At 49.3% G+C, this 24,945-nt stretch overlaps 1 protein-coding gene across 7 annotated transcripts in view; it reads right to left on the bottom strand.

Moving 5' to 3' along the window:
• Nucleotides 1-24,945, bottom strand: part of ACO1 (aconitase 1) — a 792,824-nt gene that overhangs the window by 422,028 nt on the left and 345,851 nt on the right. The window lies entirely within an intron of this gene.

Raw genomic sequence — 24,945 nt, 5'->3', positions numbered from 1 at the left:
TACTGCCTGTCTCTATTCCGGCTCGCTCTCTCAACCCTGGGGGAGGGGGAGCAGTCAACCCACCGATAGGCAGTCAGCCTATGGTCATTAGGGAGGCAGTCCCCGACTCGACAGAGGGCCTTGGTGCCCTCCAGAGAAGTCTGGACTTCTGCCTTGTCTCCTTTCTCTCCTTGCTCTCCCTTTGGGCTAATATGCCCAATCAGTGCTACTATTCCCGCTCACCAGCAGGGGAGCTCCCTCAGAACCTGAGGTGGAATCACCTCATCGGCGGCCCCGCTCCCCCTGCTGGTGGAGCCTACTATATCAGGGTCCCAGAATTTATTTGCGCACCCAAACCACACACCGTGGAGGGGGGGTGCAGACAAAGGACTGTGAAATGACACAGCCTGTCCCTTGAGAAACGGACATTTAGCCCATTACATGCTGAAACCCCACAGGAAATGGGGTTTACAACAGGAACCCTGCCTTCAAGCTAGGAGAGCAAAATCTATCGAGGAAGACTTCAAAAAGGAGAGGGTATCCGAGAAAACTGATCCCAGCAACAGTGTGAACAACAGAAGGCATCAGCACAGCAGCAGGCAATCCCAGGATGGAGACAACAGCTAGTGGCACCACCAGATGTCCCAAACTGAAGATCTGGCTAGTATTTAAAATGTCAACCACCTTCTGGACTTCTGCAGCGACCCACAACCAATTGGATGATTCTGGCTGTAACCGGTGGAGGTAAAAACAGCCTAACAATTCTGTCACGGAGGGCTCGACCCAGCAGATGTGGGGGGACGGCAGGAGATGTCCGGGAGCACGGGCGGGACCTCGAAAGGCAAAGAAAAAACAAACGGATATTTCCAAACCATGGTACCTAGACAGTAAGACCAGGTAAGGGTTCAAAACAGCAAAGACGGCAGGAATCGTGGCAACAATCTCCTTTAGCAGATCGGCTTCCTCCTCATTGCTGAACAAGAAACCAAGAGTGCAGCATTGGCAGGCAAAAGCATAGATACCCTTATACAAAGGGGGTGACCCAGGACCAGCCAGCCAATCTCTAAAAGGGGTTGGGGCAGAGGGCCAGATGGCCATACTGATACATCAGTAGGACTGCCCCTCATTCTAAGCCAGCCCCGCAAGAAGTGATAGGGATTGACCAGGGACATATACTAGCTTAGAACCAATATGAGGCTGCCATTGTGGGCTCACAAGGAGCCCAGATGGTCAGAACAGCCATTTTAGCCTACCTTGTGGTCACTAGATAAAGGAAAGCCCTGAAAAACAAAGTGGAAGAGAGCAGGATTTAAAAGAAAACACTGGTACACCAATGGCTACCAAAAACAAACATTGGGCTACCAATGCAGTAAAACGGCTTGTACACCGGGTGAAGCCAAAGATATAGTTTGACTGACCTCAACCTACTGCGTAAAACCTGTGTTGGCTTATACAAATCACCCTGTGGTAAAAATGGAAAGACTGGCAGTCAAACCTGATACTGGGTACCTTGGGGTGGCAGGGGAGGGGGTGAAAACCCTCTACCTTAAGGGGCAATGGGAGGGGGACTTCAGAAGAAATCCCTCCGACTACCAAACTAAATATGAAGATAACTCAAATGACAGGGGGGGGGGGGCAAAAAGTTGAGGGCCCCCAAAAAGTAGCCATAGAAGCCCTAAAAGAACAAGTTACTTACCCCTGGTAACGTTTTTTCGATTGGATGTTAATCCCACGTATTCCTCATCCTGTGATATTACTCATCTTGTGATATTTTACCTCTCCAGCTTTGCTGCTTCGGCAAAGGGCGCTGTATGTGATGTCTTTGCAATGTCCCTCAAGGGCCTCCATCTATCGTAATCGTCAGCATAAATAGCGCATGCAGCGCCCGTTGGCTTCAGTTCTGTGTTTCTCCTTTTGAGGGATTAACCAGGCATACCCCAGATCATAGGCTCTCAGAAAGCCAGAGTGTAATGCACGTAAATTGTACGGCAAGGTAGGCTGGGAGGGGCGATGAGGAATACGTGGGAGGAACAACCAATCGAAAGAACATAACCAGGGGTAAGTAACTTGTTCTTCGAATTGATTGTGTCCTCCCACGCATGCCTCATCTTGTGATGGACTCTCAAAGCAGTAACAATTTGGAGGTGGGAGTATCAATCAATTTAATCATGGAACGAATGGAGGACGTCCTTAGCAAAAGGTCCTCCTTGACTGGAGGAAGAATCCAGGCAGTAGTGTTTGACAAATATGTGAATGGACAACCAGGTGGCCGCTGAACAGATGTCCTTATTGGGACACCCCTTTGAAGAGCCGCAACGGTTTCCATGCCCCTTGTGGAATGAGCCCTTAGGCCTTCAGGCGGGTCATTACCCGCAAGGCTATAACATTCGCCAATGGCCAGTATAATCCACCTGGATATTGTTTGTTTGGCGTCTGGCACCAGAAAAATGCCGGCTCAGAAAATCGAATGCCAGAAGATGCTGGGCATTCTGGGATGTTCTTACCATCTGCTAAATGTGTTAAGCTCTCACCTCAGGAGGCAAGGCTTTTCCCGAGGAAGTATCCAGGACTGCTCCAATGAACTGGAGTCTTTGGAACGGTATCATATGGGACTTCTTGTAATTGAGAGAGAAGCCCAGTTTGTGAAGGGAGTGCCAGGTGATCATGAGATGTTCCTGGGCTTGCTCTGGCTGATCAGGGCTGGTTCACCAATCGGTCCAGGTAGGGGTAGACTTGAATCCCCCCCTCTCCTGAGACTCACCACCATCACCATCAACTTGGTGAAAGCCCTAGGGTGGAGGTCAACCCGAGTTGCAGAACTCAAAATTGAAAATGAGAACCGTCAATCGCGAACCTCAGGTACTTTCAGTGCTCGAGATGAATTACACATGAAATTAAGCATTCTGAAGGTCCAATGATACCAACCAGTCTTGAGTTGGAGTGCCTGAAGGATCTGAGAAAGGTAAACCATCTTGAAATGTGTCCTTTCTGAGGAACTTGTTCAGGTTTCTTAAGTCCAAGATGGGTCTCAATCCTCCGTCCTTCTTGGGAATCAAAGTAGGGGGAATACCAACCCCTGTTCCTCTCTGCTACAGGTACATGTTCTATTGCACCGTTTTCTAGCAGGTTTGAATTTTCTGCACAAGGAGCGGATGCGGAATTTTGACAGTTGTATCCCGGTGGATGACGAGGGCCCTTTTTTTGAAAGGGAAGGCAGTAACTGTGGGCTACCGTTTCCAATGCGCCGCCATTCGTTCAGATGCTGAGAAATTCTGCCTCCCACCGGGGTCTTGATTCGATGGTCAGATTCACTATCGACAGAACAAGCGGGTTTGAATGCAGCTTTGAAAGCAACAAATTATGCACCTGCATTCACAGGAGTGCTTGCTTGCTGCTCTCAAAAGACTAGTATTGGAACAGAAGTGGGTATGGACGCTTACATTAAGCCCTCTAAGGGAACGGACTGAAAAGTCAGTTAAGGATCTTGTCCCCATGGATATTATTTGTAATAGTGGTTTAACAGCTAGTGGCGTGTGTACAATTACAAAACCCACTCAACAGGGCTGACTAGGCTTGTTATTGGAGTAGAAAGCTATGCATGCTGTACTTGTGCCCAAACGGACTTCAGGAGCAAGGCAGCCCAGTTCATAGACCGAGTATGTGAATCAAATGCTGTCCCCTTATGTTGGGACAGCATGCTCGATGGGCACAGAAGTCTGATTGGTTTGCACATCGCCAGTTTGACAGGTTTGGAAACCATGGTTGTCTGGAGCGATCAGGATTAGAGTGGCTTGTTCCTGGTGCATCTTGCGCACTATCCTGCACAAGAGTGTTGTCGGTGGAAAAGCATAAGCAAGATTCTCCGACGACCTCATCCACAGGGCGTTCCCCTGGCATCTTGGTTGGGGAAACCAGAGTTTTAAGTCTGGTCATTGTGCGTTTTGGCTTGTGGTGAACATGTCCAAAGAAGGATAACCGCACCGGTAGAAGATTTTGTCTTGAATAACTGTTGATTTGCCATGACAGGGGCGTGGCCAAGCGAGCCATGGAGTAGACGTGCTCTCCGTGATGCTCCTGCCGATCAGAAACTGATCCGATCAGCAGACGCGCTAAAAGGTGACAGAAATCTTTGAAATGGGCAGCAGATGTATGTAAAAGCACACGGCACACTGTATAACAAGCGCAAGCACAATAGGCAAGAAATACGCATGAAACAGAGCTGCCAAGAAGCAAGGGATTGCAGCTGACAAAACCGGGATGGTGGATTGCCCGGACAAAGATGTAACAACAACATGCCCGCTGTCCCATCATTCTCCCCAACACCTGGCCAAACTGAAGGAGAGAAATGCACTTCGTAATACAGGGGGAAGCGGAGACTCGACGGCTGGGGGCGGAATGTGCGTAATCGCAAGGCATGTATCAGAGATCAAAGAAGGGGCTGACAGGAGAGAGGCCGCCGAACCGGATGCCTATACATGCACCCTGGCCGTAAAGTCATCGGACAGACAGATGGAGCTGGACGCGCGCCCTGGAGCAGGCAAGAAGTCACAAGTCCCCCGGTAAGCCTGCCCGCGAGATGCAAACACTCCTACCCCCGCCCGCAGCAGCAGCAACCTGAGGAGACACAGTGGAGCTAACACACTGTTACAAGAAACTGTTCCTTTGTAGTTGAAAAACACACGCGAGGGGCCAGAGAGTACGGGAGCCCGAACAGACTGTGGATGGCGCCGAGGAAGCATACACTAAGATCTAGTCAGCCTAAACATGCTGAAGTGGATACAAAGCAGGCACGAAGAAAGCACCCGCAACACTGGTCAGCTAGAGCAACAATACAGGGCTCCAAAAGCCAGTAGTGCTGGGGAATACACGAACACTGGTGGGAGCACCGATAGAGGCCTGGAGTGATACAGAGGCTGCCTGGGGGCACACAGAACGTCAGGGCACGACCTGGACCATGGGAGAAACTCAGCAGCCTACATGAGTAACATCAAAACCCTCATTGGCACTTGACATCAGGGAGGCCCCTGCTGGCCTGACTAGGAGACTAGAGTGCTGCTGATCCCTACAGCCCACCCACACCACCCTCTGGGGCAGACTGAATCTGGAAGCAGGGCAACTGGAGCCCCCCACCCCTGTTGGCTAGAAGCGGCAAACTACAGTGGACACCACCTGCACAGTGAACAGAGAACCCCAGCAGCTGGAGGGAGCTCTACTCAAGAGCGGTGCTCGACCTGCAGCCCCTACACAAATAAGATGGCATCTAAACTGCCCAAGGGGAAAGGAAAGCAGTCCACCCTGGAGGACTTCGCCAAAACCCCACAGGTGAAATCGGGGCCAGCGGAACAGGGCAGGACACGCGAGAAAACAGGCTGTGCACAGTAATAAGAAGATACTGGACGCCATCTCCGAACTGAAAGAAGTATGGGAGAGCAAGATGAACACCGCCATCTCGGACCTAAGAACAGCACTGAAATCCAAAATAGACGCAGTGAGCATAGACGTTCACTTGCTGCGAGAGGATGTACGGATGCTGGCCGAGCGCACAGGAACCCTTGAAAAGGAAGTGAAAACCAACACAAGCATAAGCACGACCAACAAGAGCGACATCCATGTGCTACAACAGCAGATGCACAACCTAGAGGAGAGAGCTGAAGAGGCGGAAGGGAGAGCGCGAAGAAATAATGTACACATCGTAGGGCTTCCAGAAGAAGAGGAAGGATCTGATCCAATGAATTACATGGAGAACATGCTACTGCAGGAGATACCCGGAGGTGCCCTGAGCCAGGGATTTGCAGTCGAGAGAGCGCATAGGGCCCTGTCCAGAAGACCACCGCCGGGGGCCCCGCCGCACCCTATCATTGCCAAGATCCTGAACTACAAAGACAGGGAGAAGGTCCTGGAGCACTTCCGCAAGGAAGGGGGGGGGACCATAAATAGGGCATCAGCCTCTATTACCGCATATCCAGACTACACTCACAGAGTGCAAAAACTGCGCATGAACTACACTGCAGTGAAAAGAAGGTTGCAGGAAGCAAGCTAAAAATACATGCTACTGTATCCAGCGAAAATGAAAGTGCTCCACGGGAAAGCGCATTTTCTTTTTTTTCACCTGAGGATGTGACCGCGTGGCTAGACTCAAGGAATTGCCCGACGGGAGCGGAAGCCCAAAAAGAGAAAACGACTGGAAAATGAGCCGGAGCTTTGCCACGATGATTCAGCAGTGGAACACACGAGAGATAAGTAAAAGCTAGCACGACGACATTGGGACTGGAATATAGAAGAATGCACTAGAAATATGAGAGATATGCTATATGAGCCGTAACTGCACATGATTGTAGCGCTGGGCAGGATGCAGCACTGAGCGATATGCTACCATCCCCTACAGGTAGTTTAGCTGGGATACTGCTAGAGCAGTATCCCCTTGCTGAGTACCGACTATCGGTTGTACCAGGAGTAGGGCTAGATGCGGGTTAGCCCGAGATCCAGAGATGAAGTTGGGCAACAGTTTGGGGAAGTTAAGGAGTGCGGGGGAGGGTGACGGCTGGAAGTTGGGGAGCGGCAAACAGCTGGGGACCAGGAGGGAGGTGGAGAGTTGGCAAGTTTGTAGTGAACATGGGAAGGGTGGGGGGCGCAGTTGGGGATGGGTTGGGCGGGCAGAGAAGTTAGGGAGTTTGTAGTGGTGTGATTTGGAGCACAAGCTTACACCCAAGCGCAGAACGGGATAGGACATGGAAGGGGACGGGACATGGACGATAATGGGAGACCTTAGAATAGTAACCTGGAATGTCAGAGGACTCAACAGCTACCTGAAGAGAAATAAGGTAATGATGTGCCTGAGAAGGCAAAAAGTGGATATAGCCTTATTGCAAGAAACCCACCTCACCAAAGAGAAACAAGAGGTGGTTAAAAAAAAAAGTGGAGAGGGACCACCATAGGAGCAACGTATTCGGCATACGCCAAAAGGGTAATCATTTGGGTGTCGCCACATGTACCCTTCCAGATGCTGCAGGCCACGGTGGAGCCGGATGGGAGAATGGCAGTGATTCGGGGGCTGCTAGAGAATAGAGAACTGTGCATCATAAATACATATGCCCCTAACCAAGAAACTGTGGCCTACTTCAAGACACTATATAGTAAGATCAGCCCCCACATAGGAGGCGCGGTTATATAGGGAGGGGACTTAATTTACACGCTGAACCCCAAAATGGACAGATCAGACACGAAACTAGATAAGCCCACCCCCGCAGCGAAAACGCTACACGCCCTGCTGAGAGAATTTAGGTTGGAAGACATATGGAGGCAGCAACACCCGAATGATCGGCAATACTGACACTACGCCACCCCACACAACCTGTACATGAGACTGGATTACAGGTTCGCCACTCCGGAACTTGTCGGGGAAATGACGGGTTCAGAATATAGGGCAAGAATATTATTGGACCACTCCCCCCTGGCCCTGACGTGGCAACACCACTCCCCCCCCCCCCCCCAGAGCCAGGATCCCAACATGGAGGCTCAGTGCCGAGGCACTGAAGGACAGCATTCCGAGAGGACATAAGGGAGGAGATAATTGGGTATTTCGAAAATAACACTGGAAGCATGTAGTCAGAAGGTACCCTATGGGAGGCCGTTAAGGTGGTGGGGGGGGGGGACCATATCCAAATCTAGAGGGCTCAAAGGGGGCATAGTGCGAGAGTTACAGGAGACAGAAAAGAAACTAGAAGTGATTATGAAAAGAGGGGGCACCTCACAGGAGGACGCCAAACATGCGAGCCAGTTACAACAGGCATGCGGTGGGCTCTGGGAGAGGTTATGCAACCTGAATTACAAAAAATACATTGAAAGACAACATGCAGGGGGAAACAAACCAGGGAGGCTACTTGCATGGCTATACAAGAACGAGACACCAAGATCAGCTATTAGAGAGATAACGGGAGAAGTGGGCCAAGTCAGGAACACCCAGGAAAGTGTGAACAAAGGATTCCATAGATTCTATAAACACCTCTATGAAGATGCAGGAGAGACGGCAGTGCAGGAGACGCTAGAAGACATAGGATTACCTAAATTGAGTGAGGATGACAGGGAGAACCTGGATGCCCCAATCACAATAGAGGAATTAGAGACAGTGGTAATACATCTGCCCACAAGCAAAACCCCTGGGACAGACTGTCTCCCTAGAGAATTCTACAAAACGTATAGACAAGAAGTGCTCCCCCCACTATTGGCAATGCTAAACGAGGCCTTCGAGAAAGGGAGACTGCCGGAATCTGAGGGAGGCGGTAATTATTCCAGTCCTCAAACCTGACAAGCCAACCACAGACTGTGGGTCGTACAGATCACTATCAGGACAGTAAAATTCTCACGACTGTGCTGGCAATAGACTTAAGCAGGTAATTAATAAACTCATACACCCCGATCAAACTGGATATGTCCCAGGTAGAAGCATATCCAATAACCACAGGAGGCTCCAACATATAGAACAGGCGGAGGGCGACCCAAGTGAAATAGCAATAGTCTCGCTAGATGCAGTGACAGCCTTCGACTCCATAAGGTGGCCTTGGATGCTGGTGGCCTTGAAAGAATATGGGATGGGACCACAGTACCTGCAGTGGGTGAAAATGGTGTAGATCTCCCCAACAGACAGGGTCAAAACAGGAGCGATAATTTCAGATAAATGGCAATTTAGCAGAGGCACGAGACAGGGCTGTCCATAGTCCCCGATGCTGTACATCCTTGCACTAGAACCACTAGCAATCTGTCTGAGACAGCAGTACGAAGAAATAGGGGTTAACACTAAGGGGGGACCGCACCTGATATCATTGTATGCAGATGATATGCTGCTATACTTGCGGTACCCAGAGGAAAACTTGCAATATATCTTGGAGGTGATGGAGCGCTACGTGACTCTCTCGGGCATAGCAGTGAATCCCAAAAAAACTTGCATGTTCCCCTTGGGAAGTATAGAGGAATCCCACAGGAGACCTTGCCCATCCTCCAGATAGCCTGGCAGACCAGAAACATTCAGATACCTGGGGATTAACATATATCACATGACGGCAGACAAGCACAAATATAACACGGAAAGGGCAGTAGAAGGCATCAAGAATATCATGGGTTGGGGGCGTGGCCAGCTAGCGAGCAATGGAGACTTGAGCCCAGGGAGCTCCCGCAGGCGCCAAACAAATCCTGTATAATATCCTGGTTTTTCGTGTGGAAATGACTCAAGTGATCCGACACGACTCCTGACCACCTGATCCCTCTACAAGCCAAGTTTGGTGCATCAATTCGACGGATTCCCAGAGAAATCCCCCGCGGCGAAACAGACCCAGAGGCGTCCGCCGGCAGGTAGATCCAAGATGGCCGGCAGCACCAGAGGACTGAAGGAATCCCTGCCCTGCTCTCAATAGCCCACGCTCTGGGGACGGCCGCTGTGCAGCGGAGGAAAGCCAGCACACACGAACAGATCTTGTGCTTGAGCTGGGGCGAGAACACGCAGCGACGTGCCGCATGGTACCTGGCCGGGAGTGTTGTTTCCCCCGACGAGCTGTGACGTGACCTTCGGCCTCGGTATCCTCGGGGACAATCAGCGAGTGACGGCGCCGCTGCACTGTGGGGGAGACACGCCACCCACCGTGTGCGGCCCCGGGGCTCAGCTGCCTGGAACACTACCCGGTTTTGAACATTACAACGCAGCGCTGCGGCGCCGCACTAAAAAAGAGCCACGGAAACGCCCCAAGACCCTTTGCAGCGGTGCGACTGCCCTTCCCCCCCCCCCCCCCAATAGGACACCAAAGGGGAATTTGGAGGGGAACGAGACCCACCCGACGTGCTGACCCCCCCCCCCCAACCCACAGCCGCACTGGGTGGGGGGTCGGAGGACTACTGTGTGACAAATGGAAACGGCACCAAGCGGAGAAAACTCAGAATTAAAAGAAAACCTCCTGAAACTAATGAAAAACTGCCCTGGTCCGGGGGCCCACCTTAATACGTCCGGGGAAGAATCCACCGGGTGCACACCAGAGACTCTTCCCGTACGGGAGGTGTGGAATCAGCTAGGTGCAAGACTGATCACACAGGCCTGATTCCCCCCGGAAACGCACCAAGATATAAAGGACGCTGAAGACTCCCTCAAGGCCTGCTGTTCTTGACCCGCAGTACTTACTACTAAACGTGGGACCCATCCTACACCTGTGCAACGCCCCACTAGCTGCAGGAAAGGGACGATTCAAACGGGAATACTGGTACTGAAATCCAGAACAAGACTGGAATCAAGGGGTGAGGGAGTGCTCCGGGGCCCGAAATCAGTTTTTGCATATACCTCTGCAACCATAATAAGGAACACCCTTTACAACAGTGAGGCACGGAAACCACGCTGCCGGTGCCATGGTCAAAGATAGACAAAAGAAAACGTCCACGCAGAGTAGCATGGATCAATACGCGGTCGCCACCACTCCGGCACCGATGGGCCAAACAACGCGGCCGACAACTCCCACAAGCGAGGACAATCTTTCGCTGAGGGACGTGATGGCCGCTATTGCTAGCTCACGCTCCTCCATGGATATTAAAATTGACAGTATCGCGGCAGACGTCTCCTTTTTATGCCATGACCTTCAAAAACTCACCTCCCGGACAGGAGAAGCGGAACATCGCATCTCTGAAGCGGAAGACAACATCAGGAGGAGTCAACCAACAACTGTCGCAAGCCATTACCCGCCTGAAAACCCTGGAATCTAGAGTCGATGAAGGAGAGGGCAGATCTCGCCGCAACAATGTGCACATTCTTGGGCTACCAGAAGGAGAAGACGGGCACAGCATGGAGCTATTCTTAGAACAGTGGCTTGCAGATATCTATGCACCCCATTCTTTCTCTAAATTTTTTTAGATTGAGAGAGCCCATAGGATGCCCTCAGGGAGGACAATACCGGGAGCGCCACCCCGCACAGTGATCGCTAAACTGCTCAACTACCGGGACAGAGATGCCCTCCTCCAGATGTCACGCTCGAACGAGACAATTACCCACAATGGATCCCGAATCACATTCTTTCCTGACTATACTATACCCGAGAGGTTCAACGGGCACGGCAATACTTTGAGCCACTTAAGAGACAGCTAGCCCTCATGAACGTCAAATACGGGCTGCTCTTTCCAGCACAGTTTAAAATGTATCATAAGGGATCCACAGTACACTTTACCGACCCGCAGGAGGCATGGAAATGGGCGGAAACGCACATAGAAGGCGACTGGAATGCGAGACCGACGAGACAGAGGGAGACCCCGGACGGGACTGCCCCTCACCAGTAAGAGATCCTGGAAGATTAGAACCGGAAGCCCCGGAACAGGGGGCGTACCAGAATGAAAGATGAGCAGGCAATGATCCTACACCAAAGGAGCTTCATGGACCGCAGCTATGCAACGATACGCTGTTCCTCGAACTTGCTTCATTGCTGGGTGGATTGCTCCAACACGAGAAACTCGACCAAATGGCGCAGGAAATGGGGCAGACCGTTTCTTCTCTCCATTGTTCCAGACATTAGTTAAAGTGTGACCTGACCCCCTAAGGTTTGGAGGATCAGCGATGTTCGGGCGACAGGTACTTCAAGTTGGGGTGGAGTATAGGGAGGGGGGAGGAGGGGAATGTTTTCATGATGTTTTGTTAGTTCGGGACTATGGCATGCTCAAACAATCACCCAATCACAACCCTGTGCATATTACACCCTGCAGCACCATGTATCGGGATCCCGCAAGACATACCAATGGGAGGCAGCTCTCCCGAATAAGACATCCTTCAAGCCCTCCAACACAAGTTTTAGATGGCACAAAGACAAACCCACTCACAACCGGCTGACTGCCCCAGGTCCCTCAGGCTGCTCACCTGGAATGTGAATGGACTGGGCTCTGGAATTAAGAGACGCCCGATTAGACAATTCTTGAATAGACACGCTCCCGATGTGGCCATGTTATCTGAGACACACCTAGCGGGAACACACTGTACCCTTTTCCAGAGAACCAACTACCGGGCCGCATTCCACGCAGGGTACACAATGGGATCCAGGGGCACCCTTATCCTTATACACAAAAGACTCCCGTTCTCCCCACAGGTCGTAAAACGGGACCCTCAAGGTCGCTATGTATTCATCTTGGGTTCGCTCTGGGGGGTGGGGGGGGGGAGAGACATTGGCCATTGTGTCTATATATTCCCCGCCCGGATTGGGCCAGGACTTACTGGATGACCGAACCACTCTTATGGGAAAACACCAGCCAGATCGGTGGATACTGAGGGGAGATTTCAATGATGTTATGTGCAATACCATAGATCGTACCCACCTTAGAGGGCGCAACCCGGAAACCCCCACGAGGCGGTCTAACTTTGTGTCCGCCCTGGGCCTTCGCGATGTATGGCGGGAACTACACCCCCCCCCGCCCCCGCCCCCGAGACAAAGGTTACTCGTTCCACTCGGGTGCCCGCGGCTCCCTCTCTAGACTCTACTATATCTTCCTCCCGAACACAGACCTACACAGGGCGATATCCGCAGAGTTCCTCCCCTGTGGAATCTCGGACCACTCCCCCCTACTAGAAATGCGAATGCATGGCACAACCCCTCCTAGAATATGGAGGCTAAACAACTACCACCTTGGGTTCCCCGAACTGGTTGACCGCCTCACGGAAGTTTCCGATGAATATTTTGATATAAATGAACCGGCAGTGGACAACCCAGTAACGGTGTGGGAAGCTTACAAAGCAGTGCTGCGTGGAGAAATAATCTACCCCGCCGACCCAAAGGTCCCTTAAACTAGCCACGGAGAGCCTCAGAAATACCATGCTGGATAACGCCAAGCAAGCCCACTGGGACTCCAGAGCGAGGATATACGAATTGGGGGACAAAGCAGGCAAAATAATAGCCTGGCTTGAAAGAAGAGATGAGGGGAGACGCTACGTCCGGGAAATCGTTACTCCAAGTAATGAGAGGTAACAGACGGATGCCGAAATAGCACAGGCCTTCGCCCAATTCTTTGCAGAACTATATCGAGCCCCAACATCACCACTCGACCAGACTGCTAGACGATGTAGTACTGCCATCATTGACAGCACAGCAGCGAGCGGAATTAGACTCCGATCTCTCTGAGTCCGAAATAGCCGAAGCCCTAGCGCAATTCCAAACAGGGAAAACACCAGGCCCTAATGGATTCCCGCCCGAAGCTTGGCAAAACCTTGGAGGGAACAAAAGAGCAACCCCCCTCTACAAAATGCTCCTCGCCCCCGTGACAAAGGCACCCTCCCACCAGACCTATGTAAAGCCACTATTGTGGTCATTACCAAACCTGATAAACCCCCGGAAATGTGCGCCTCTTACAGGCCTATCTCACTAATTAATAGTGAAGCCAAGGTCCTAGCCAAACTCCTGGCCAATCGATTGCAGCCAGTGGCCCACACCCTGATCCACCCGGATCAAGGTGGCTTTCTGCCACACAAATCAACCCGAATGAATCTGCATCGACTCCACTTGGCGCTAGAACGGGCCCCAGTCATCGACACCCCTCTCGCCTTATTGGCAATAGATTTCGAAAAGGCCTTCGACTCGGTCAGGTGGGACAGCCTCTGGGAAATTATGAGACGCATGGGGTTTGGCGACGGCTTCCTGGGATGGGTAAAATTACTTTACACTAATGTTCAAGCGGAGGTCAGGGTGAATGGTTGGCCCTCAGTCCTTTCCTCTGGGGAAGGGCACGAGACAGGGTTGCCCCTCTCTCCCCTTCTCTTTGCCCTGGCAATTGAGCCTCTCGCCCTGTGGCTCTGCCAAAATGCAGCCTGGACAGGATTTAGATGGCATGAGGACCGAATTTCCTTGGACGCAGACGACCTCCGGATATATCTGGGGGACCCAGCAAGGTCCTGCCCTATAGTGACACAAATGCTTATCCGTTTCGGTGAATTTAGTGGGCTTAAAATTAATTGGGGGAAATCAGTTCTCTTCCCGGTGAAAGGAGGTGCGCAGGTCAACCCCAGGAATGCCCGTACCGAGTGGAACCGCAGGGCTTTCGATATTTGGGGACCTGGGTGACAATGGACCTCACTGCTTATGCAACACAACATTCAACTGGTCCTTGACCGTTTTGTCAGCGACGTCCAGCACTGGAAGCTTCTCCCTCTCACACCCCTGGGGAGAGCCGCGCTCTTTAAGATGACTCTCCCAAGGCTTCTCTAGGTCTTGCAGAATGCCCCACTAAAGATCCCAGACTCCGACTTCGATCGGGTTGAAACCCTCCTTCGGGAACGCATATGGGGTGTAGGCCAACCAAGGATAGCGCTAACCATTATTGCTGTTTGGAAGCAAGCGCACAGATTCGTAGGGTGGGAAAATAAAATAACCACGGCACAACCCCTGTGGGGAAATAGTAATCTGTCTGAGATAAGGAGGCTTGACCCATGGCCCCGATGGGTAAGGGCCGGGATTCTGAGAGTTGAAGACATTCTTGATGAGGGGGAACTGGCCTCGTTTGAAGTCCTCCAGCAAAAATTCCAACTTCCGGGTATCGAACAATACCACTATGTACAACTGGCCCATGCCCTGAGAAACCATATACCTGTAAACGCCAGTATCCCAGACTACACACCAATAGAGCGCAACATGCTACCAGCTTTCATCCCCACCAAATGCACCTCCATTCTATACAATGCTATCACATCCTTTGCCACACCTGAACTGACGGGATTAAAGGCCAAATGGGAGGTGGACGTAGGGGAGATAGACCCAGAAGACTGGATCCAAGCACTAATGCATCCAAGGGAGGTGGCCATCTCCTCCAGGCTTCGGCTGGTCCAATTAAAAATCTTGCATAGAGTCTATTACCCCAGAACGATATTATATAGGTGGAAGAGAGCCTCGAACCCGAACTGCCTCTGATGCGGAGAGGAACAGGGGACCTTTTTTCACATTCTATGGGCATGCCCCCAAATCCACACTTTATGGAACGAATGCTGTAATGAACTTAATAAGATCCTTACGTGCCACGTACCACTGGACCCAAAGATTCTCATCCTGGGTGTTCCGGATGAGATTGCTCTTAATAAATGGGAAAGGTTGCTCTTGAACACAGCAGCGGGACTGATGAAGCGTAACATAGCGCAAAAATGGGGAGCCCCGGAGTCCCCAACAATGGAGCAATGGTCATGGACATATGTGCAATGATAGAACACAGAATATACACCGCCAGAGGCTGCCCTGTAAAGGCGGATAGGATATGGAGGAGGTGGGAAGAGGAAGGATCCTAGATCCCGCTAGACGCAGCGGGGGTGATTAGGTTTAATCACACTAAAGACTTGGGGAAATGTTATGGGTGATTGATAACAAACCTGTTAATGATTGACCTTTGGTGAGACATGCTAGTCCCTACACGTTGTTTTGATGTGATGTAAAACAATAAAAAATGTTTTATCAAAAAAAAAAAAAAATGATTAGCATGGGGTTCTGGGCAAAGCTCCCCCTGGCCATGGATGGAAAGGGCGTCCTTGCTCAAGATGGTGGTCCTGCCTAGGCTCCTACATTTTTTTGCAAATATCCCACACATGTTGCCCAAATGCTTTTTTTTATTAAACTCCAGAGTTTATGCAGAGGTTTCCTGTGGCACAACTCCAGAAACAGAGTGGCCCTATGGAAATTACAGACTACGTATGACATAGGGGGTATAAACCTGCCAAACTTTGAAATATACCACTTGGCAGGGCAGTTGCAATATGTCGCCAGGTGACTGTCGGAAGACGAGACAGCAGAATCCAGATTGCTGAGGGGTGACTGTCACCCTTATTTCGTAAAAAGAACTGAGATGGTTACCCAAACCAGAGTTGCATGGGTGATCAGGATTGCTGGAACCGGGCTGGAAGACATGGCACAGAGCGTGTCGAGCTATGGGAAACCCAACCCGATGCTCCACGCAGGCGCCACTCGTGGTGCTCTGCGGGGTGGATGAGCAGCTGAGCAAAGGGATACGCAAACACTTGGAGCCGGTAGGCCTGGCGACCTTGGGAGATATATGGCAAGAGGGGAAGCCACTGGATAGTGGATGAAACTGGGTACATACAGGGCAATATATCACATATACTAGAATAGTTAAACGGGTGAATGAAACGTGGTCCGAAATAGCACTGGCAAAACAACCGGACACGGCCGTAGAAACGATGTATGATATTTCGGAGGGAGGGCACGAAATATCCCGGATTTACGAATTGGTGATGTCTAGAGTGGGTAAGGAGCTGCTCCAATTGAGATGAGACTGGGAGGAGGAAGCGGGAGAACCTATGCAAGATGGGCAGTGGGAAAGATCTCAGAGATATCAAAAAAGGCGTCTAGGAATGGTAGGCTGCAGCAGATTCAGTTATATGTCACCCATAGGGTGTACATGACCCCCCCCTAAAGATAGCCAAATTTGGGAGCACAGCAGTACAAAAATGCCACAAGTGTTGGGAGGTGGACGCCGGGATGATCCACATGTTCCGGGCGTGCCTGGAGGTGGGTGAATTCTGGGAGGAAATTAAGCTACGACTATCTGAGAAGGGAATCAAGCTAGAGGTGGAATCCGTGTGGGCATGTATGATGGGGTGGGAGGGGGATTTACCAGACCACGCAACCTGAAACACGTGAGCAAACTCCAGGACCTGGCCTACATTCTGGCCAAAAGGAGAATAGCCATGAGCTGGAAAGCAGCCCATAGACCCTGATTAGAGGTATAGTGGAACGATCTCCTGAAATGGGCAGACGCTGAGACAGTAGTATGGTATGAGGCAGCCAGCAGAGGGGAGGATAATGAAGTGGGACCTCTGATAGCATGGAGGCAAGTGGTAGCCACATTGTCGGGATCCTCCCATGCCAATTCCAGTGGATACGACACGTCCGAAGAACGACTAAGGGGATTAACCCCAAGCGGGGAAATCTGAAGAACTGAGGTGGAAGCTCGAGTTAAAGTGGGGGGAAGGTAGCAATTAAATTAATTCTCAGAATTTGGAAAAAGAGGAAAAAGCCTAATGTCGAGGAGTGGTTAACGGAGTTGCATGTTCTATCACAGTATGATAAGGTTTCATTGGAAAATAAAGATAAAGGTGAGGAATACATAAAGTTATGGGGCCCATTTTTGGCTCTTTATGATTAATGTGACAGTGGGGCTGATCTGGTGGATATGTCATCTGAGGGGGAAAGGGGGATAAGGCAGAGGTGATGGTGTTTTTTTTATTTTTATTTTTTTATTTTTTTCTCTTCGCCCCACTTGTGTTGTCTCTTGTGTTGTTCTCTGTATATTTGTCATTTTGCTGTTATGTTTCGCAGGATAAAGCTATTATGACAGATTGAAGATGTATGATGCTTATATTGTTCTGTAAATTAAGTTATGACGCTTTACTGTGAGACATTGTTTACTTTATTGGTAGTTGTTGTTCATTGCAAACTTAATAAAGTGTTTAAAAAAAAAAGTGGGGGTAGGGGGGAAGACAGCAATAAAAAATGTATGCTACGAAGCTTGTAACCGAAAATGCCAGGTGTGATGGTTATGTTTTGTTTGTTGTAAAAACCAATAAAAACTATTTTTAAAAAAACTTGATTTGCAATTCATTCTCCTTGGGTACAGGATTTCTGCTTAGAGCGTCTGCTAGAGTATTGAGTTCCTATTGAGTGTTGAGACTAGGAACATGTTCCGCTTGAAACCCCACTTCTAGATTTCTGGGATAGCCTAGACAGATTTGGAGAGTGTGCATCCCTGCTTGTTTAGGTAAAACATGGCAGAAGTGCTGTTTGTGAGGACTAGCACTGTTAGACCTACTAGTTACTGCTGAAAAGCTTTGCAGAGCCTTGAGAACTGCCAGAAGTTCTAGGGGGTTTATGTGGTTTTGGGCTGTGGCGAGTGTCCACTGGCCATGAGATGTTTGGTGAAGGTAATGAACTCCTCATATGGAGAGTGAGGCATCTGTTAGAATGGCTTGTACTGGTGGATTGGAAAGGGTTTTCCTTTTAAAAGGTTGTCCTTGGACCACCAGCGAAGAGCTTGTACTAGGGTTAGCGAAACAACCACTTGATCGTCCCACTGACCACTTGCCTGAAAACATTTTTTTTCGTTAACCACTGTTGCATTTGGCGCATGGGCAGCCGTGCGTGTCGAAATAGGTAAATGCCTGAGGCCATCATCCGAAGCAGGCGCATAGCCTTGCGTACGGTTATGTGGAGACTGGCTAGACAGTGAGATACTTGCAACAGCATGTTTAGTACTCTCTTGTTTGAGGGGAATTCTAGCTCCTCTGTCTTTATGATTGCTCCCAGAAATGGTTTTATTTGACTGGGTATGAGACTTAAATTCTTCTCGTTAATGGAGGATCCCAATTGGAACAGAAGATTGATTGTTCTTTGGGTGCTCTATTTGCAAATTCGAGGAGACTCCCTGTTATTACACAGTTGTCTATATAAGGGTACACTGGGATTGATTCTCTGCATGAGTGCACTGCTAACACAGCTAGTACTTTGGTGAATAACATTGGGGCTGAGGCTATGCCGAAGAGGAGCTCTTTGAACTGGTAGGGTTGTCCCGCTATTTGGAAGCGCAGATCTTTTCAGTGTGCTGGGAACATTGAAATATGAAAGTATACATCTTTCATATCCAATGTTGCCATGTAATCCACCTGTTTTAAGAGAGGAATTACCTCCTGTAAAGTTGTGATGCTAAATTACTGTGGCATGACATGTGTTCGCTGGGTGCAGGTTTAGTACTGGGCGCATTGTTAAGTCTTTCTTTGGCACAAGGAAGTAAGTTGAATAAATACCCTGGTTTACCTGGTTTGCCTGGAGGATTACTATGGCATCCTTTTCCAGCAGGGTTTTGACTTCTTCCAATAATATGCACCTCTCGTCTGGTGTCATTTTTCTTTGTCTTTGTGGTTGAATGGTTTCTGCAGAACTCTATACAACATCCACCTGCCACAGTGGATAACACCCACTTTTCGAAGTGATCCCCTCCAATGCGTGGATGAGTTATGAGATGCGACCTCCTACTGGAATAGAATGGGAGGGGACCTGGAGCAGGGCGTCATTGCTTGGGTGGAGTGGAGCCTCTGGTGGAAGAGGCTCTACCTCTGCTCCTGGACCTTTTGTAGCCTCTTTGAAAATTGGAGGAGGACTGTCCCCAAGAGTAGCCCCATGATGGTGACTAGCTACCCTGACCGTAATTGGCGGAATGCTGTGGGCCTGCCCACAAAATAATTTCCTTGTATTAGGCACCCTTGCCCCCCTCTTGACAAAGTTGGAAAGTTGTCTGAAGGATTTCAGGGCGTCATATTCCTCATCCTCAACTGCCTTACCGAACAGGGCATTTGGCACAATGGGCATGTTCAATAGCGTGGCCTGCGTTTCCAACTTAAACCCTGATTGCCTCAGCCCGGCTTTGGTGCTCGATTAACATGCCTTTGGCTTTGATGCGGCCTGCATTGTCAGCGGCATCTAAGTTGTTTAAGATGCAGCTGGCCACTTGCTTGCCCTCCGATACCTTCATTAGGAGTTGTGACATTAGAGGCTCTGGAGCGGCTTCGATTTGTTGTTCCAGCTTGGCCCACTTGTGGCAACCATAGCTAGCCAGAAGGGTGTTATTGTTGGCTATTCTAGTCTAGGGGGCAGCGGAGGATGCCACCTTTATGCTGTTAGGGAGAATTCTCAGAAATGTGCTAATTCCTCTCTACCATAGAGACCCCCCCCAACTCTTTTGCTGGACTCTAGGACTTACATGTTTTGCCTAGAGAGAGAGACCATTTTTTCCTCACTCTTGAATGTATATTAATGTGATTTTGAACTCTGTTTCTTTCGGTTGTGAGGTCCGACAAACTCCATAGGCATCTTTTGTATTGTGTCACACAGCACCTTCAGTGCAGTGACACAGGGACTTCTACCAGATTTCCCAATGGTTTAAATACCTTCTCTTGGATAAACTACTGTTTCCAAGAGCAGTGAAGTGAAATTGACTTTACTTGCACTTGTAACTTTCTAGACCCAGCACACACTACTATCTTACAATAGGGTGCTGGACGGGTTAACTTAGTATCCCCTTTGTCTAGCGTCTCATGTAACATTTTTATGTTACCCCTTCCTCTATGAATGGCTGGTGGCAGTGGTTTACTTATAGCAACTGTGTTATGCATTTACCGCGGGCTGCATTTGCAGCTGCAGTAAAGCTCCCAAGGGTGCATTTTTGTCAAAAAGGCCCTGGTCTTTTTTCACCATTTCTTTGTGGAAAGGTTCTTCTTGAGATTTACTCTGCGCGCCAAACCAGGGTTGGTCCCTTAGTTTTGTCTTTGGAGGGATTCACGAGTGACGCCTGCCTCTGGATCCAGTGTGTCTGGCGGGGGCAGGAAGCGAGGGAGGTGCCCGAAACTCCCTGTGCTTAGCCTCCTAGGAGACCCAAATGCACTCTGTAGTGATTGGCCTGCTGACTGTCCGGCAAGGACAACCACCCTGCTGGGTGACTGACAGCTAGGCTGGAATGAATGGGAGAGAACTGAATAAAAGGCAAGGCGAAATCGTATAGCCATGAAGAGTAACACCAGATTGTGTGCGTGGCTTTTAATTTGGCCAAAAGCTCCGGGAAGATCATCCGGACTCCCAGGAAGCAGGAATGACCGAGCCTGAGCCCCCTCAGCAGGGTGCGGGACCCCAGAAGCAAGGAAAGTCCATCTCGACAGCCAAGAACCGCGGTGTTGCTATGCGGTAGTTGCGAGGAGCTGAAACGCTGAAGTGCCACTTGTTGGAAAGATTGCCGATTGCCGAAGAAGTCCTCCCTCTTGCCCCCACGACTGAGGCCCAGGAACAGAGAGATATGCAGAGCTGCACAGGAACAGAAGTCATCTGCTGTACTTTTTCTTCAATACAAAAGGTACTGTAAAGTCTGAGAAAACTTAGTTCTCACTGAGCTGCTTGCATCTTCTACTACTCACAAGACTAATCAGTGTATGGCCCTACATTTGATTCTTCTCTTCTTCAAAGACTTCTAAAACATTGTACACATACTTTTCCACTTACCTACCTGAGGTGCTTCATCCTATAGAAGACTTTTGCCCATTGACTTTGGCCTAGCCTGTTATACTGAATGACTCTGCTGTGGGGATCCAAAAGTATTTGCCTGCTTAAGAATATTTGTGGTCTCTTGCTTGTTCTAATAACCTTTTCCTTTTACCAACTTCTAACTGCAAACAGTAAGATATTAATGTCCCCAGCACCTTAGCTATTGAAGTCACCTCAGGGTGTAGGTTGTGTCTGTGGGCCATCCCAAAAGGGTCTTCACTGATTTTTGATTATTAAGAGTGTGTGTTTTGAAGTGTATTTGATTGTTACTTTTATATTGCTCCCTTCTGAAGAAGGCTTACTCTAACTGACTGATAAATTAATAAACCTTGTGTGTAAGTGTTTATTTGAATACCTGTCACTGTGAATCTCTGTGTAACTCCCCTACAGCTCAAATTGAGCCCTCTTGAGATACGCCTGGCTGCTCAACACGCCACTGTGTAGTACAAGCTTATACCAAAGGTTGGGTTTCCTACACCTGTAGGTAGAGTTGTGTGTAATGCACCCAAAGGGTACTACATACAAACTTTGCCTAACAATGAACACTTCTCGATGCAGGGGTTAACCGCTCTGGTAAGATTTGACGTAAGTAGGGAAGGCTTGATGCGCCATTGGACTGATTGCAGGAGGAGGATAAACCGTGTAGCAGATTTCTTGTCTCCCAGAATGTCCTCTAAAAAATACATCAAGTTGTGCCTCCTGGGTGTCGATCTTAAAATTATGGGCAGCCCTAAGGAGCAGCTCCTTATACTGGAGCGAACTGTCAATCGGTGAGTCAGCCACTAGTTTATCTTCATTATTTGGGGACTGGATGACTTAGATATCATCAGCACCGTAATACTGGCAACTAGGATCTTAAGAACCTGAGAGGGTCTACAATGTAGATATCCTGAGAGGAGTCATGGGATTGTGGAGTGGCACGTGCTGGGCTGAGCGGTGTCCAAACAAGACACGTTAACAGGTGGTTCACCCATAGCGCCCCTCCCTTCTGTAACAAGCCCTTGGTGTTTCTAAATTCGTCAGCGTGGCAGTCCATAAAGTCCACAACAGGAAATCCTCCTCATGACCCCATCAAAACTCTGGGGTCCACTCAGCTGACTTACGAAAAAGGCTAAGGGGGGTAGGAGTGTAATGCAAGGGTGTGGGTTCCTTGTGGTGTAGGCCCCCTGAAAGGGTGTATTTAGTGGGGAACAAATCCGCTATCTTGGGGGGTAGGAGGCGAAGATTCGGGTGTCTTGGCGTGTAAAAGCATGACTGACATGCTTTTCACAGAGTTCCCTCATTTTGGAAGTGTTGGAAGGGGGCGTCAAAACTCCTTTCAACGTATGCCCCTCGGCACAAGATCAAAGTGCCTTTTTAGGCACGGTGTCTGAATCTGGCCTTGTCGGCACCTCTTTCGGTGGCGAACGCAATGGCCCAGAGGACAGGGGTGGGAGGACCTCTCCTTAGACACTGTGTGGCTATGAAGGGTCAACGTTTGGCCATCGGGTGTATGTTTAGTGTGACATGAGGTGCGAGTGTCTTTGCCGTCTGATTTTTCCGTGACAGGACCGCTGGCTGGAGTCGGGGGCTCCCACAAGGGATTCCTTCGGAACCTGATCGCCCTCGGCGTCAATTAGGACATTGATGCTGCCTTCACCGTCTTCCCTGGCCTCATCTATGGAGGCCTATGCCTTGGTGCGACAGTGCTTCAAGGTTCTTGGGCTGAAAAGTTAGCAGGACTTGCAAGTCTTTTTGGGGTGGTCTCCTGACAGACAGTGATTGCACTTCGTGTGTGTCTTTCCAGTGGTATTTCCTGTTGCAGGATGGGCATAACTTGTGTTCTCCATAGCGAGAGGAAAAGGCAGCATGGTGATGAAAAGGAAGATAAGGGGTCAGAAGAGGCATTCTCCAACAGCGAAGATGTGTAAGAACCGCTCCCTACTGTAATGGCCCGAGGCGCGTGTATCCCAGAGTCTTTGTTCAACGAGGCAGTTGTGGCGTCGTCGAGAATGGAGCCGTCCATCGAAAGCCCCCAAAATAGTTGGTAGTGCGGCAGGCGGTTGTAGAAAGGATAGGGAGAAAGTCTATTAAAGTTTTTCTAATCAAAGGCATTAGCCAGGAGAACTCTGCAAACTATCGACTGACCACTATGGCAGAAGAAAACAACCTGAGGCACCTCGAAGTGTGTAGGACCATGGGTACCAGTAGACATCACTAGGCATAGTAAAATATGGTCCTCCCTCCAAATCTAATTTTCTACACTAGCCCTACCACTTACAAAAAACATAAAAGAAAGTTAGGCAGTATGTCCTGCCTTCAGAGTTCTTCACCCTGACATCTCAGGGTTGCCAGAAATCCCTCCTGGATTCAGGTACAATGCTTGTCAGTAGAAAGCAGTTCTCCCTGGTCTAACAGTACTTGTAAAAGTTCAAAACATCTCAGGCTTTCAAAGTAAATTCTCAAGTTTCCAACAATAACAAAAAAAGATCAACTGTCCCAGTTGTCGTAGGTGAAGGGATACCTCCTTAATCCCTCTTCACCTCTTTGTGGGCGTCTCCCCCACTAGGTTCACTCCTTGCTTGCTTGTGTGCTCCTTCGATGATTTTTCATTTGTCTTATTGGGCCCATCTGGCTCCCTTTGTTTTCTCTGTTACAACGTCCCACTTATCTCAGGAATATTGGCACCCACTTTTTATATATGTTTCTCTTGTTTCGATGTAGTTTCTGGGAGGAGTTTGTCTAATTGCAATATTTAGCTTTCTTTGTTTTCTGTAACTATGGAACTCTTCCCTCAGGTGTATGGATAACCCACTTTTCCCACCTGCTTCTCTCAACTCTTGGGTTTTGAGGGGGCATAATTAGATTCCTAGAACCCCCTTGGGTCCCTTGGTTTCAGGGTTTATTTCCCTGGGGTATAGGAGGTCCCTCTAATTCCCACTTGGGTTTCTTGATTCCAGATCGCTCACACTTGCCCCCCAGGGGTATGGGTAACCCCTCTTGGTGAAGTCTCTATCGATTCTGAGGAGTTTATGCGAGCCGTTTGCCCGATTACAAGATTCAGATTTCTTGGGTTCCGGTAACCCATAATGTTAATTGCTTACTTCTCTCTTGGGTTTCTCTGTCCCCAATGTTGCCTCTCTTAATTCTCAGAAGTTGCAGTAAGCCCTTTGGCGGAATGCAATAGGATGCTTGAGTTCTCGTAACCCTCATCGTTACTCGTTTTCTTCTCCCTCTCTGGCCCCCAATGCTGCGTATGGATTTAGGATATTCCTTCCTTCCTTCCTTCCTTTCCCTTTCAGTCTCAGTCTCAGTCTCAGGTCTCACAGTCTGTGAGTCACTACCAGTGAGGTCCCACTTTACCAAACACCTAGGAAGGGTTTGGCTTAGCAGGCTCACCTTTCTAGCCTCAAAGGGGGTGGCTCCCAATAAGGAAGAAGGGATGATAACTCCAGGTACATCAAAGTGGTCATAAGAAGGAAGAAAGAACTTTAAGAGACACTGGTGGCAATCTGCACTTTCATGAATAAGGGTAACTTAATTTCACTTTTTGGGTTTTGGATGTGTGGGGGTGCAGATATCGCGTTAAACAGAATGCCCAGGAAAGGGGTGCTTTACAAATAATTAAAAAAAAACATTAAGAGGGGTGGGTGAGAATCACTTTTCACATCAGGGTGGCACTGTTCAAATTCCACACCAAACTGTCGGATGTACAGAGTTTACAAAGAAAGCAAATGTTGAGGAAGCAAAACAAATGTATAAAGTGGATCTATCATAAGCTTTTATACTGCACCATATCCAGTGAGTAACAAATGTGTAATTACTTTGAAAATGTAATGAAATACATTTTATTTACACTTCATTTCCACATAAATAAAAAAAAGCCAGGTGTCCAACACTCAGAAGA

This window comes from Ambystoma mexicanum, chromosome 6p, assembly GCF_040938575.1.
Source record: "Ambystoma mexicanum isolate Mex_15411 chromosome 6p, UKY_AmexF1_1, whole genome shotgun sequence".
Classification (NCBI taxonomy): domain Eukaryota; kingdom Metazoa; phylum Chordata; class Amphibia; order Caudata; family Ambystomatidae; genus Ambystoma; species Ambystoma mexicanum.
Note: the sequence above shows the minus strand (reverse complement) of the source record. Positions and strands in the feature narration are given on the sequence as shown.